Genomic DNA, 16306 nt, shown 5'->3' on the forward strand with positions numbered 1-16306 from the left:
CCAAAGTCAGTGAGTCTCAGTTTGAAAAATTAATTAATTGTATAATTTTTCTTTGAATAAAAAATGAAAACGGGTCCCACAAACCTGAACACCACACAACGGTTAAAAAATTATTATTGTACATCCCTAATAATGCAAATTAAAAAGTGAGGGTTAACACTTCCTGGTTTCCCACATAGCAGAGAAAGGAGAGAAAGAGTCGACAATATGAACACACCCAAAGGAAATCACTACAAAATCCTAACCATAAATGTAATTTGACACGTCCATCTTGGAAATTAATCACAATTAAAATAGATTATGTAGTGCAAGCACTACTCCTCAATGCATAATTAGCCTTGGTGTTTATTGTTCGAATGAAAAAAAAAACAGAAAATACGTTATCGATTCAACGACTGACCTAACGCTCCATCTTGTTAGTTGTTACCACGTTTAATGGCCGCCCAACTGCACCGATCGTATAGCTTCACATGTCTGCCGCTAGGCAAAGCGGTCTTCTCGCGGCTCATCAATTAGCATCACAAAGTAATTAGCTCTCATTAGACACCCTTCACACAGGCTGGCGGAATAAGTCAGGAGATTCAGTCATTGTCAGGCCATTAAAGCGCTCGTTATCAGCAGCGACTGGGAGCTTATGTTTGGGGCCTTGCGGGGCTCCTACTGTACCTACTGTCCTGAGTCATGGGGGACATACGGGTATCACTATTACATGTGATAACTATGAACAGATCAATTATTCTGTCTATCTGGAAGTAAATTTCAGAGTCCTTTTGTGTTCCATTCCAATCCAGTTGACGGACTAAATCTTCCTGGCGGCCCATTTGCTTAATTGACTCTGGTTTTAATATATTAGGTGACTTTTATCGTTATCCGCCAGTGATCTAATTATCATTAGCCATCGTTATCTCATTGAGCTTTCAAAGTTAATAGCGTCGCAGTCCTGGCCGGACCTCAACGACTAGCGTTTCCTTCTCATTATGTCTCCTCAAAGGACCTTGCGTCAAGCCCAATAAACATCTTGAGGACAATTGGACTGTACTTGCACTCGGTTTGTCCCGCAAGAGTCATATCGGAGCCGCGGCCCTAATATTAATTCATTTAAGCGCTGACGTTTATACCTCAACCTCATTTCCTGTCAACCAGACGGCTCTTATGGAGGCTTTAGCTGCTGTGATTCAAAGTTAAAGCCCATGAAGCTCAGTGCTGACTTTGGTTTGGTGTTATTCAACACGCCCCTTTTTGTGATTCTGCCCCTGGTCAAGGTTTTGCTGCACCAACGACAAGGTGAAGGAAGGTTCTACAAACAATATTCCAAAGTTTACACAGGAATGTCACGATCCCTCTGTCATAGTTGGTCTTAGAGATGTGTTTACGCTGTGGAATTTGCAGAAATTAAAAAAAAAAAAATAGTTGAAGTGTCTTCAAATAGTCGACTCTTCGACAAGTCGATTCTGAGGAGTCTTATTCGACGAAACTCTGCGGGCTATAGAGCGTTTTCTATTCGGACTCCAGTACTCTGTCATGTCCTACCGGTACTGGCTTTGTGGACTTAAGATGCGACTTTAAGGTTTTAGTACTTACGTATAAAATACTAAAGGGTCTAGCTCCATCCTTTCTTGCTGATTGTATTGTACCATATGCCCCGGCAAGAAATCTGCGTTAAAATAACTCCGGCTTATTAGTGATTCCCAGTGCCCCAAAAAAAGTCTGCGGGCTATTCCTGTAGAGCGTTTTCTAGTCGGACTCCAGTACTCTGTAATGTCCTACCGGTACCCACTGGCTTCCTGTGCACTTAAGTTGCGACTTTAAGGTGTTAGTACTTACGTATAAAATACTAAACGGTCTAGCTCCATCCTATCTTGCTGATTGTATTGTACCATATGTCCCGGCAAGAAATCTGCATTCAAAGAACTCTGGCTTATTTGTGATTCCCAGTGTCCAAAAAAAAACTGTGGGCTATAGAGCGTTTTCTATTCGGGCTCCAGTACTCTGTAATGTCCTACCGGTACCCACTGGCTTCCTGTGCACTTAAGATGCGACTTTAAGGTTTTACTACTTACGTATAAAATACTAAACGGTCTAGCTACATCCTATCTTGCTGATTGTATTGTACCATATGTCCCGGCAAGAAATCTGCGTTAAAAGAACTCCGGCTTATTAGTGATTCCCAGAGCCCCCAAAAAAGTCTGCGGGCTATAGAGCGTTTTCTAGTCGGACTCCAGTACTCTGTAATGTCCTACCGGTACCCACTGGCTTCCTGTGCACTTAAGATGCGACTTTAAGGTGTTAGTACTTACGTATAAAATACTTAACGGTCTAGCTCCATCCTTTCTTGCTGATTGTATTGTACCATATGTCCCAGCAAGAAATCTGCGTTTAAAGAACTCCGGCTTATTAGTGATTCCCAGAACCCCCAAAAAAGTCTGCGGGCTTTAGAGCGTTTTCTATTGGGGCTCCAGTACTCTGTAATGCCTTCCCGGTAACAGTTAGAGATGCTACCTCAGTAGAAGCATTTAAGTCCCATCTTAAAACTCATTTGTATACTCTAGCCTTTAAATAGACCGCCTTTTTAGACCAGTTGATCTGCCGTTTCATTTCTGCTCTGCCCCCCCTCTCCTACGTGGAGAGGTTATCAGGTGACCACAGATTAAGTGCTAGCTGTTCAAAGTCGGGACCTGTGGTGGACCACTCATCTGTGCATCATTTGATGACGTCACTGCGATGCTGACCTGTCTCCATTCAAGATGATCTTCTGCTGGCCCCACGATGGACTGGACTTTCACACTATTAACTAGATCCACTATGGACTGGACTCTCACACTATTAACTATATCCACTATGGACTGGACTCTCACACTATTAACTAGATCCACTCGACGTCCATTGGATCGGTCGCCCAAGGTTTCTCATTGTATTCCATTGGGTTGAGTTTTTTCTTGCCCTGATGTGGGATCTGAGCCGAGAATGTCGTTGTGGCTTGTGCAGCCCTTTGAGACACTCGTGATTTAGGGCTATATAAATACACTTTGATTGACTGATTGATTGAAGCTGTACATCAAGCAAGAATGGGAAAGAATTCCACTTGAACAGCTTCAAAAATTGGTCTCATCAGTTCCCAAACGTTGTTAAAGGAGTGTTGTTAAAAGGAAAGGCCATGTAACACAGTGTTAAAAATGCCCCTGTGCCAACTTTTTTGCAGTGTGTTGCTGCCATTAAATTCTAAGTTAATGATTATTTTCCCCCAACAAATTAAGTTACTCAGTTGGAACATTAAATATCTTGTCTTTGCAGTCTATTCAATTGAATATAGGTTGAAAAGGATTTGCAAATGATTGTATACTGTTTTTATTTACCATTTACACAACGTGCCAACTTCACTGGTTTTGGGTTTTGTAATTTAAATACTCACCGCGGTCATCATTGTTACCGTTTACCATTATGAATGTAACTAATTAGATGGAATGTTTGGTATAGCGACAACAATTGAAAATTAATGGGGTGAGAGGTTCGCCGAGTTCAGTTTTTCTTAAATAGACTTAGACTTCCTTTTTATATATTCAAATTTGAACTTTACAGTACAGATAAGAACGGAATTTCGTTGCATTAGCTCATGGTAGTGCAGGATAAAAAATCAAAAAGGTGCAGATATAAATAAATAGATTACTGTACAGATAAATATATTGCACTTTTGCATATGCATCCACGTTTATGGATGTACAGTATGTTGTATTGTCTTCATATTCCTGCGATTTAATCCATTTTTGGGGGCAATTGAGGGGATTATTATGATGCGTTCAAGAGTCTTACGGCCTGAGGGAAGAAGCTGTTCCGGAGGCTGCGGAAATAGGGGGCGTCGCCCAAAGTGACAGGCCACAGGAAATGCTTACGTAAATGGTAAATGGGTTATACTTGTATAGCACTTTTCTACCTTCAAGGTACTCAAAGCCCTTTGACACTATTTCCACATTCACCCATTCACACACTGATGGCGGGAGCTGCCATGCAAGGCCCTAACCACCACCCATCAGGAGCAAGGGTGAAGTGTCTTGCTCAAGGACACAACGGACGTGACGAGGTTGGTAGAAGGTGGGAATCGAACCAGGAACCTTCAGGTCGCTGGCACGGCCACTCTCCCAACCCGCGCCACGCCGTCCCCGCGTATGAGCCGTGGATCTTTCCAAGAGCAGGTGAGACCTACTCAGTGGATAGAGTGTCCGCCCTGAGATCGGTAGGTTGTGAGTTCAAACCCTGGCCGAGTCATACCAAAGACTATAAAAAATGGGACCCGTTACCTCCCTGCTTGGCACTCAGCATCAAGGGTTGGAATTGGGGGTTAAATCACCAAAATGAATCCTGGGCGCGGCCACCACTGCTGCCCACTGCTTCCCTCACCTCCCAGGTGGTAAACAAGGGGATGGGTCAAATGCAGAGGACACATTTCACCACACCTAGTGTGTGTGTGACTATCATTGATACTTTAACTTTAACTTAACTTAATATGAACATCGTTACAGTGCAGAGCTTTTGATGCGTTTCTTCGTCCTGCTTCTCGAGGTCAACTCGACCGTGCTAATTTCCAGAAAGTATACCTTCTTCCGCGGCGTGACTGAAGATGAGATCGCATGGGCGGCGGTTTTTGAGGTGACTCAACCCACTAATGATTTTGCGCATCAATTTTGCAAGATAACACACTGTTTCTCAAGACGCGCGAGGCGGGATGAAAAGATAATGAAAAGCCTTTTAGTCTCACGCCGTCCGCATTGATTTATTGACGACGCCTTTCCTAAATACGCGTGTCAAATCGTCCGCAGCCTCTCAATTCAGCACTAACTAGATTTCATAGCTGACAGTCAGGCGGCTTAAACAAGTCAAACGCACAAAGCGCGCAGCAAAACGTGCGCCTCGCCAATCCTCCCCCCGAGCTAGGCCGCTTAAGTCTTCAGTCTTGTTGACGCCTCATCTGGAACGTGGCGGTGGATTGATGTGAATGGATACGTTTACCCTCAAAGGGGCCCGGAGCCTCGCCCGGTGGCACGGCGGAAGCAAAGCGACGACTCGGCGCCTTCTGTTGAGGCTTGCGAGGTGGCACGGCGGCGCGGGCATCGCCGAGGCCAGGAAGAGGAGGAGGAGGAGGAGGCGGCACTGGCGCTTCAGACAATCCAGATGATTGATTACGTCTTGTGAGGCGAAGCACATCCGATGTTCCTGCCAGGCGCCGTGGCGTGACTGCGTGATCTATGGGCCACCTGTGGCCAGGATTCTGATTTATACCACGACACTCGCGTTGACTGTGCCAGCGCTGGTAATGACTCACTCGTGTGTGTGTGTGTGTGTGTCACAACGCCGCAGACCAGCAAATTTCTCCAACATTAAGCATTCGCCAACCAACAAAAACATAACAATGGGAACCTCGATTTACAAACTTAATGGGTTCTTGAACACGGCTCGCAAACCGAGAAAGTTTGTAGCGTGGAGAAGAGTTCCCCGTTAGAAACAATGTAAACAATTGCAACAAAGTACATTGTACAACTAGCAGCAACAATTGAAAATATGGCAAAATTAAAAAAAAAATATGTTCATACTAATTCATAATAACATAACATGTATAAACTGTGTTAGCCTTTTTAAGGAAAATCATATCAAAGCATTATTCGATGAACTTACATATATATATGTATATATATATATATATATATATATATATATATATATATATATATATATATATATATATATATATATATATATATACACTGTATACATATATAAATATACCTGTATATGTATACAGTGTGTATGTATGGCCCATGTACTTAAACACAAGAAAATACATACCTACCTACCTGCCTACCTAACTAACTACCTACCTACCGTATTTTCTGGACCATAAGGCGATGAGCGGGTCTAGTCAGATCTATTTTCATGCAGAAGGCGCACCGGATTATAGGGCGCTTAAAAGGGGTCATATTATTACTATGTAGTACTAAAACATTTTGATAGATTTTTGAGCGCCGGTATCTTTAATGTGCGATTGCCATCTACTGGTCACACTTACCATTTCACCATGTACCAAATACAATAGCTTCAAGGTTGGTCGGCACAACCAAAATAATCCGTACATGAGAAAATGAAAGGATTTGAAGTGCGCCTTATATATATATATATATATATATATATATATATATATATATATATATATATATATATATATATATATATATATATATATATATATATAAGGCGCACTTCAAATCCTTTCATTTTCTCATGTATGTCTTAATTAGATTATCCCCAAAAAAAAAATATATATATATATATATGTATACAGTATATATATATATATATATATATATATATATATATATATATATATATATATATATATATATATATATATATATATATATAGTGTACCATATTTTTTGGACTATAAGGCGCACTTAAAATCCTTTCATTTTCTCATGTCTGGATATGTGACATCTGCGGCCGGGAATGTCTGTCACGAATTGGCCTACACAGCCACAGGAGACGCTGCGACAAGACCTGACTCCGAGGCACAGGAAATCAATGGTCTTCCGAGACTGCGATGATGATGATATATATATATATATATATATATATATATATATATATATATATATATATATATATATATATATATATATATATATATATATATATATATATATATATACATATATATATATATATATATATATATATATATATATATATATATATATATATATATATATATATATATATATATATATATATACATATATATATATATATATATATATACATTTATATATGTACATACACACACACGAAAACAGCAACTAGCTCAAAGGGGAACGGCACTTTTTTATTTTTTATTTTGACAATCGTTCACAGTCATTATAGAAGACAAGACGACAGATTATTTTTTTAATGCATTCTAACTCATAAATAAACGTAAATAAAAGTAATCTTACAATGGAGCCATTAGAAGGTCCTCTAATCCGCCCTGAAAACCCCCAAAAATAACCATCCAAAAAGTGCCAACACTACTCCATTTACATTCCGCGACTTACATATTATGTATAATATTAAGTAATAATAAGTATTAGCGATATTGTTATCATAAGCGCTAACGCAGACAAACTATTTATAGAAGCGCCCTTATCACTAGCTTATGTTGCTATGTTGACAACATCGGTTGGTGAGCTGCTTTCTCATCTTGGAGCTTGTGGAAGTTAATTCTAGATCGTAAGTAGTGCCTCTCACCTGGATAGTAGAATGATGAGGACGTAATCCATCAAGTTAGTACACTTTGACAGCCAATTTAGACCCGGCTTGGCGAGAAAGACACGAAAAGACGCTTTTTCTTCAAAAGGATAAAGAGTCATTCTTCATCTAAATGGGAATATATCAACATCCGTTAAGTCGTTATGCCAGTGAGAGAAGACGATGTACAGTAAGTGATGTTTTATGTTTTTTGGCTCTAAAGAAAAATAATCAGTGATGCTGTCGGAGGAAAAAGCAAACGTTGTGATGCGTTTTTGAAATTATGAGCAAAATTAACATATGATAAAAATCCTTAACTATTACATGTCGTCATTAATGTGCCCTTTACTAAATTGCAAAGATACTTACAGCATTTATAGAAGGACTTAATGGAGATGTTTTTTAAGGGCTTTATGGGCAGAATAAAGCAACTCATTGAGGCTCCATGGTAAGTGCATTTTTTAATAGCATTTATTTACTATTTAGAATGCATACAAAAAAAGAAAAATCATGTGTTCACGATAGGCAAAATGTACTTTACTTGTCAATGCGTGCACAATAAAAGTGTCGTTGGTGCTTTCCATAACGTTACCAACCATAATGCTACAATAAAAAACAAAAAAAATGTTTTGCTTTGTGTCCTTGTATCTGTGAATATATTTTTTTAGCATTATTTAGTCTGGGAGTTTCGGAGTTGTAAACGGCGATCCTTCATTGGCTTGTGTCTCGGTTGTGCCTTCTCCTCAGCTGCATTAAACGTCCGCCTAGGGATATTTTTTCATCCCAAAAAGCCTGGTCTCATCACAGTTAAAAAGTTGCCGATAAAATCTTTCAATGTGCTTGATGAACTCCTCCTCAGCCGTGAATGCCGGCTTCTCGTTTTAAACTTTTCCTACCACCCACGGCTCGCCTTAACTTGTTCGTCCGTACTGGTCCCAGCATAGTCCCTTTTGGACATTGTCGCAAATGATAGCCTTGTAAAGGCTATTACGTGTTGGCTGCTTCTCATTTATCCACACAGCTTTTTCGACCTGGTTTTGCACTTTCTGGAAGATATTTAACTCTCTTTTTGGCAAAGTCAGCAACCATATAAACAATTTTCTCTTATAACGGTTAAAAAAGTGGACTTGTTTCTTCCATATATGTGTGTACTTCTCACAAATACGTAAACAGGGACATATTTGGCTCGATCAAAATGTTTGTAGACCGAAAAGGTTGTAAATCGAGGTTCCACTGTACTTAGACACATTTTTGTTGTATCTGATGCCGCTTGCTAGGTTGATCAGTAGTTTTAAAAATGTTTCTTATCATTTCACTGTTATGCTCTTTCAGTGATTCAGAGTTTCACTTTCTATCTGAGTTCTTGGAATGTGTATCCTGTATCAAAAACCGGTTGTCCTCAAATTTCCTCCAGATAAATTCTAACAAAATGGAATCTGATAATTGCTCTGGATAAAAAGATCCACCTGATCAATAACTCCCTTGGTGCTCTGGGTGCATCTGTTCAAAGCAGCCTCAGAAACTCTTGGGGTTGTGTTGGATCAGTCAATGGGCCCCATTCAGCAATAAGTTCCTAACTTTTCCTCTTATCTTTCTTCCCAAGTGATTTCCTAAGAGGAGTCCATTCAAATTCATGACGTGTTCTTAAACGGACAAATTGTTCCCACCTGCTGTTCTTAAGTTGCTGAATGCCAAATGGTTAGCGTGTGCGTGTCTATCATAATTTGCATATAAACACGCCCTTATTTCCCCCAATATGCATATGTAAACACCGTTCATTCCGTCATTTGCATAGGTAAACACCCTTAATTCCCCATATAAGGGCACAATTCCGGCGGAAAAGTCGAACATCAGACACACGGAGAAAACAAATAGATTACAGAAGAGAATTTCGTATTATCCCGCGGGGGGAATACATAATGTCAAAAGGTATGTTTAAGAAAGGGGGGACTGCTGAGGTAGCCTAAAGCATTCAAATAAATATTTGTCCCTTCGGGAAAATAGGTCTACATGGTCGTGAAATATGCGCTCCCTCCCCAGGGCACGATCTGTGGTATCTTGCAGTAGCAGCAAAAGCATTGCCATTGTGTGAGTTGAGTTGGAACAGGGTGCGAGAGTCCTGTTGGTCTTTTAAAGAGTCACCAATCAGTATATCAACGCCCCGGTAATTGATGATTGTGTGTGTGTGTTATGCGTGTGTGTTCTTGTATATCTACCCTTCTTGAGACATCAACAAGGAAAAGTACCTTCCATATGAGGACAAGTTAGGACCCAAATCATGGTCCCAATATGGAATACCATTGCATCTAATAGAGAGCCAAATACTAGAATCTGTGAACCTTGCTCCAAAGTCAGGATTTTTTGTTGATTTAATGTGCATAGAAATGTCTATATATTGCTAATTTTAATATATGTCTGTCTGTCTTATCTATATCTGTATCTATCTATCTATCTATGATACTAATTTAACATTAGACAATAGAAGTAAGGGAACTTGTCACACTTAAGAACAAATAGGCCACCCTAAGAGTGCTCTGGAGCACTCTTAGATTTTGTTCTTACCTACGAACAAATCCCAGCTAAGAAAACATTGGTGAATACAAAGATCTCCTTAACAACTTTGTAAGTACATTTGTTCTTAAGAACGGTTGCTGAATGGGGCCCAGTGTCTTTAGAGGGTCTCTGTCGTCAACTGACCAAAAGCAGTTTTTATCACCTGAGAAATATGCCTAAATTGAGAAACTTGTTATCAAAATTGGATCTCGAAATGATAATTCACGCATTCATTTCGTCACAATTCTCTTTTCACTCTTTTCAACGAGTCAACGCTAAAGAGACTTCAGACGGTACAAAATGCGACTGCTAGAATTTGCACCCAGAGCAGCCCGTATTACCCACATTGTATCCAGTCTTCATTGGCTTCCAGTCAAATTCCGAAAAGAGTTTAAGATTTAGGGCCCCTCGGTACATCACTGACTTGTTATGCCCCTACGCTTCAGGACACAGCCTCCGGTCTTCAGGCCAGGGTCTCCCATTTTGAAACCCGTGGAGACCCGGCATTCCAGGCTATAGCTCCCAGACTCTGGAACAACTTGCACCGTTCCCTCCGTGATCTTGACGGTGTTGACACTCTTTTTAGTAAAGCTTTTATTTAATCCACCTTTTAACTATCATTTTTAAACCACTTTGTATCCATTTTTTGATGTTGCCCCTGTTGTTTTAATTGAATTGTTGTTTTAATTCACCTATGTTTTGTACAGCACTTTGTGATTTTATCTGTAAAAAGCGCTTCATAAATAAAATGTACAGTACTTACTTACTTTCTTACATTGTGTAAGTACTAGGGTTGTACGGTATACCCGTACTTGTATAGTATCGCGATACTAATGAATCAAAAACGGTACTATACACTGTTTGAAGAGTATACAATAGCTCACCGGCATCACAATGTAAACAAATGTCTACACCTGGTGTCCACTGTAATGATACCAAGTACTATCTCGTCGATACTACTATGATTACATCAATATTTTTCATCGTCAGGGAGTAATCAAGGGGATGGGTCAAATGCAGAGGACAAATTTCACCACACCTAGTGTGTGTGACAATCATTGGTACTTTAACTTAACCTACCTTGTTGGTGCTCCTGCTCCAGCTAGTTTAAAAATGTGTTTTAATCTAACTCATGACTTCGATGATTTTTTTAACAACAGAATCTAAGACTCTATATTTTATGACACACCGAGTGAAAAGTGGTGGACGGTCGTTTTGTGCAGTGATTTCTGGTGGATTCCTTCTCGGCCTACTACACCTGCTGAATCTCAAGCCTGTGTTGAGGACCTCCTAATAGGAAATCTCTTCACGTCATGCCACCTAAGGCCCAAAACAATGGTGAAAAGGCTGTGTCGCTTACCCAGGTACGAAACTTACTGAATCAGCAAAAGGACTGGCTTATGCAACTTATACAGCAGCAGGAAAATAATTTCAAGACAGTTAAAGTTCAAGTACCAATGATTGTCACAAACACACCAGGTGCAGTGAAATTTGTCCTCTGCATTTGACCCATCCCCTTGTTTACCTCCTGGACGGTGAGGGGAGCAGTGGGCAGCAGCTGTGCCATGCCCAGGAATAATTTTTGGTGATTTAAGCCCCAAGTCCAACCCTTGATGCTGAATGACAAGCAGGGAGGTAATGGGTCCCATTTTTTTTATAGTCTTTGGTATGACTCGGCCGGGGTTTGAACTCACAACCTACCGATCTCAGGCCGGACACTCTAACCACTAGGCCACTGAGTAGCTAAGACAGTTGTGGATATACTGGTGAATAATGTGAACAAATGGATTGACCGACTGACCAAAGAGACACAGGAACTGAAATGCAGCCTGCAATTTTCTCAGGGAGAGATTGAAGATCTAATAAAGAATAATGAGAGGATTCTGCTTGCACTGACATCAAGACAATGTGTGAGACCATGATAAAAATAACTGATAAAGCTGACTATTTGGAGGGTCAATCAAAAAAGAATATCATTGTTGTGGATGGTATTTCAGAGTCACAAAATGAGAGAGCTGAGCCAGAAGGCAAAGCTCTAGGTCTACCGAGCTATCTACATTAATACTCTCACCTATGGTCATGAAGTGTGGGTCATGATCGAAAGAATAAGATCGCGGATACAAGCGGCCAAAATGAATTTCCTCAGAAGGGTGGCTGGCATATCCCTTAGAGATAGGGTGAGAAGTTCAGTCACCCGAGAGAGACTCGGAGTAGGGCCACTGCTCCTTCGCTTGGAAAGGACCCAGCTTAGGTGGTTCGGGCATCTCGTGCGGATGCCTCACGAGCTCCTTCCTAGGGTGGTCCTCGTTGCATGTCCAACTGGGAGGAGACCCCGCGGCAGGCCAAGGACAAAATGGGGGATTGCATCTCCTCTCTGGCCTGGGAACGCTTCGGGATTCCCCAGGAGGAAGTTGCTAATGTTGCTCTGGAGAGGGAAGTCTGGGGGTCTCTGCTGGAGCTGTTGTCCCCGCGACCCGATTCCGGATAAGCGGTTGAAGATGGATGGACAAAATGAGAGCTTGAAGGAGACTGAGGATAAAGTCAGGAGTGTGATCACTGAGGCCATGTCTACACTAAGTCCTTTAACCCCTTAAACAAATAATTATTTAACCTGAGCCCTGTTTCAGCCACATTAAACCAGCGTTTAAGGTCCCCCTTCTCGGACAAATTTTTACACGGGTAAGTCAGCCGTGTAATTCTTGAATCTCCGGGACTTAGCTTTGTATGGACTCATTGATCGTTTACAAAGCGAGTTCGGGGAGAAAGTGACGCCGGAAAGACCGCGCCCCACACAGGAAGTGACGTCAGAAAGAACGCGCCACAGCCAGCTTCATAATAAAGCGGTTACGTAACTCGGACAAACCACTGCAGTCGGATGTAGATTAAATATGCACATACACTACCGTTCAAAAGTTTGGGGTCACCCAAAACATTTTGTGGAATAGCCTTCATTTCTAAGAACAAGAATAGGCTGTCGAGTTTCAGATGAAAGTTCTCTTTTTCTGGCCATTTTGAGCGTTTAATTGACCCCACAAATGTGATGCTCCAGAAACTCAATCTGCTCAAAGGAAGGTTAGTTTTGTAGCTTCTGTAACGAGCTAAACTGTTTACAGATGTGTGAACATGATTGCACAAGGGTTTTCTAATCATCAATTAGCCTTCTGAGCCAATGAGCAAACACATTGTACCATTAGAACACTGGAGTGATAGTTGCTGGAAATGGGCCTCTATACACCTATGTAGATATTGCACCAAAAACCAGACATTTGCAGCTAGAATAGTCATTTACCACATTAGCAATGAATAGAGTGTATTTCTTTAAAGTTAAGACTAGTTTAAAGTTATCTTCATTGAAAAGTGCAGTGCTTTTCCTTAAAAAATAAGAACATTTCAATGTGACCCCAAACTTTTGAACGGTAGTGGAGGTCTGGTAATCCATCTGGCTACTCTGGTAAGAGGCCTAGACCTGTTGTGACCAAATTCCTCAAGCACAGAGATAACATGGCTGTGCTGGGAAAAGCTAAGGAACTGAAAGGAACCAGTATCTTTACGAACAAAGATTATTCTGAAGGTGTCAAGCAAAAGCGCAGGGAATTTATCCCTGCCATGAAAGCGGCCAGAGAACGAGGCGATATAGCCTACATTCGATTCGACAGGCTCATTGTCCCCCCACCCAGAAGCAAGGGATGGGAGTTAGAGCCTAGTTCTCTGTTCTGCCTTATTTCACTTCATTCATTCTTTTTCCTGCTTAATATGGACCGTATCAAACAATCGACTAGTGATCGCCCTACTATGAACTTACCTAAGGGTTTGATTTTAGCACATTTAAATATCTGTAGTTTGAGGAATAAAACACATGAACTTGAAAGACTTTAAAAAATCATCTCTATTAATATCATGGCTGTAACTGAAACACACCTTGATGGTTCATTTGATGATTCTTTAATATCGATTAATGGTTTTTCTGTACTTCGTAGGGACATAAATTGTTTTGGTGGAGCTATAGCAAGTTTCGGTCTGATTTAATAAATGAAAACATTGAAGCTCTGTGGATACAAGTACATTTGCCACATATCAAACCAATATAAATGATATTTGCACAATGATTGGCAGAGTGACTGATTAGAACAGAGAATTCGACCTGCTTGGTGATTTTAACGTGAATTGATTTGCAGATAACTGTCCCATGAAGAAGAGACTACTGCTAATGTCCAGTACTTGCAACTTGACACAAATAGTGTCTGTGCCTACAAGGATGGTTGTTAGTAAGGAAGGCATTTTATATTCTTCCTGTATTGATCATATATATACCAATGTGCCTAATTTAGCTGTGTCCATTCCAGTTGGTTGCAGTGGCCATAATATCATAGGGGTATCTAGAAGATCCAAAGTACTTAAAGCCAGAATGAAAATACTCAGTGCTAGGTGTTACAAGCATAAGGATGCCTTCTTGGAAGACATACAAATGGTTCAGTGGTCTTGTCATGTCTGTGTGATCATGTTTTGTTTTAGTCATGTTCGGTTTTGTTTTTGGACTTTTTGTTCACTTTTATTTGTCACCATAGCAACCATTAGTTTCACCTGGTTCACATTGTCATGTTACTGTCATGATCCATGTCCCGGATCATGTTTTATGTTCTGTTAGTTTTGGACTTCATAGTTCTTGTTTTTTGTGCACCCTTGTTTGTTTTAGGTACCATGGTTACTTATTATTTCCACCTGCTTCTGATTAGTGTTCGCCCGCTCACCTGCTGCCCGAGCACTAATCAGAGGCATTATTTAAACCTGCCTTGCTCTCCAGTCAGGGCTGGAGTATTCTGTCATGGTGTGGAGGTGACGAACCCAAAGATGCAGAGATGACAGGCGGTGTACAAGAAAACATGGTTTTAATGTTAAAAAAAAAGGTGAAAACCAAAAGGAGCACAATGCGAAGGCACAACTTAACGCAGGAAACAAAAGCTAACACTTAGCCTGAACTATGGACATGAAACAAAAAGTCGCAAACTGTGGCATAAATAAACAAAACTTACTTGGCAAGGCACAAGCAGCATGAACTTAGCATGAAATCATCAGCATGAACTATGGTATCTCCAGAAAACCCGCATGAACAGAGCATTGCATGAAACAGGGAGTCCACAGCATACAACAAACAATACCCTAGCACTGACTGGAGGGCAAGGCAGGTTAAAAAATGCCTCATATTAGTGCTCGGACAGCAGGTGAGCGGGCGAACACTAATCAGAAGCAGGTGGAAATAATAAGTAACCATGGTACCTAAAACAAACAAGAGTGCACAAAAAACAAGAACTATGAAGTCCAAAACTAACAGAACATAAAACATGATCCGGGACATGGATCATGACAGTAACATGACAATGTGAACCAGGTGAAACTAATGGTTGCTATGGTGACAAATAAAAGTGCACAAAAAGTCCAAAAACAAAACCGAACATGACTAAAACAAAACATGATCACACAGACATGACAGGTCTAATGTTAATTATGAATCAGATCCTGACATTGCTTGGAAAATTTTCATGGAATATTTTGAAAAATATAGCTAATAGACACGCACCAGTAAGGAAATTCACAATAAGGTCTAATGGTGCACCCTGGATTGATAAGGATTTGATTATTTTAATGAAACAAAGGGATCAAGCTAAAACGGTCTATATAGCCTCTAGCTCTGTGAGTGACAAAAAAGTATATTGTTCTCTACGTAATCAAGTCACTCAGCTGAACAGAGAGAAACAGACGGTGTACTATCGACAACAAATAAAGGGAGTCCAACACAATGGTACAAAATTGTGGAATGTGTTAAACAATATAATGGACAGACAGTCTAAGATGAATTTAGCCTTTGAATTTAACCGACTAACTGGATCTGCGTATTATTATTTTACTTTGAACTTTTGAAAAGGACCCCAGGAAGACCAGCCTGGCGTTTGTGCGTCGGCTAATGGGGATCCTCAATAAACAATACACAATAAACATAAACAATACTAATAAAAGACAAGTTGTCTAGTATGTTCACTATTTTATTTAAGAACAAAATTGTTCTTTGATTGCAATAAGAAACATGTTTTTAACGTACCCTAAATTTTTTTGCTAAAATGAAGCTAATAATGCAATTTTTTTGTGGTCCCCTTTATTTAGAAAAATATCAAAAAGTATCGAAACAAATTTTGGTACCGGTACCAGAATATTGGTACCGAGACAACCCTAGTAAGCAGGGGCGCCGCTAGGGATTTTGGGCCCCATGAAAAGAATCTTTACAGGGCCCCCTGTATTATAATTTCATCATCATTAGGGGCCTCTCTGGGCCCCCCTCCATCATGGGCCCCTAGAATCCATCTCCTCTACCCCCCCTTTTCGGCGCACCTGCTAGTAAGTACACCACTCAACTTACAGTAAGTTTTTGTTTGACGTCCGTTACAAAAGGTCAAATTTTCCCATAAGAAATGATGTAAATGTTCCATACCGA

At 40.4% G+C, this 16306-nt stretch overlaps 1 protein-coding gene across 2 annotated transcripts in view; it reads right to left on the reverse strand.

Moving 5' to 3' along the window:
* Window positions 1-16306, reverse strand: part of fibcd1b (fibrinogen C domain containing 1b) — a 404668-nt gene that overhangs the window by 229257 nt on the left and 159105 nt on the right. The window lies entirely within an intron of this gene.

The sequence above is a fragment of the Entelurus aequoreus genome, linkage group LG08, assembly GCF_033978785.1.
Source record: "Entelurus aequoreus isolate RoL-2023_Sb linkage group LG08, RoL_Eaeq_v1.1, whole genome shotgun sequence".
Classification (NCBI taxonomy): domain Eukaryota; kingdom Metazoa; phylum Chordata; class Actinopteri; order Syngnathiformes; family Syngnathidae; genus Entelurus; species Entelurus aequoreus.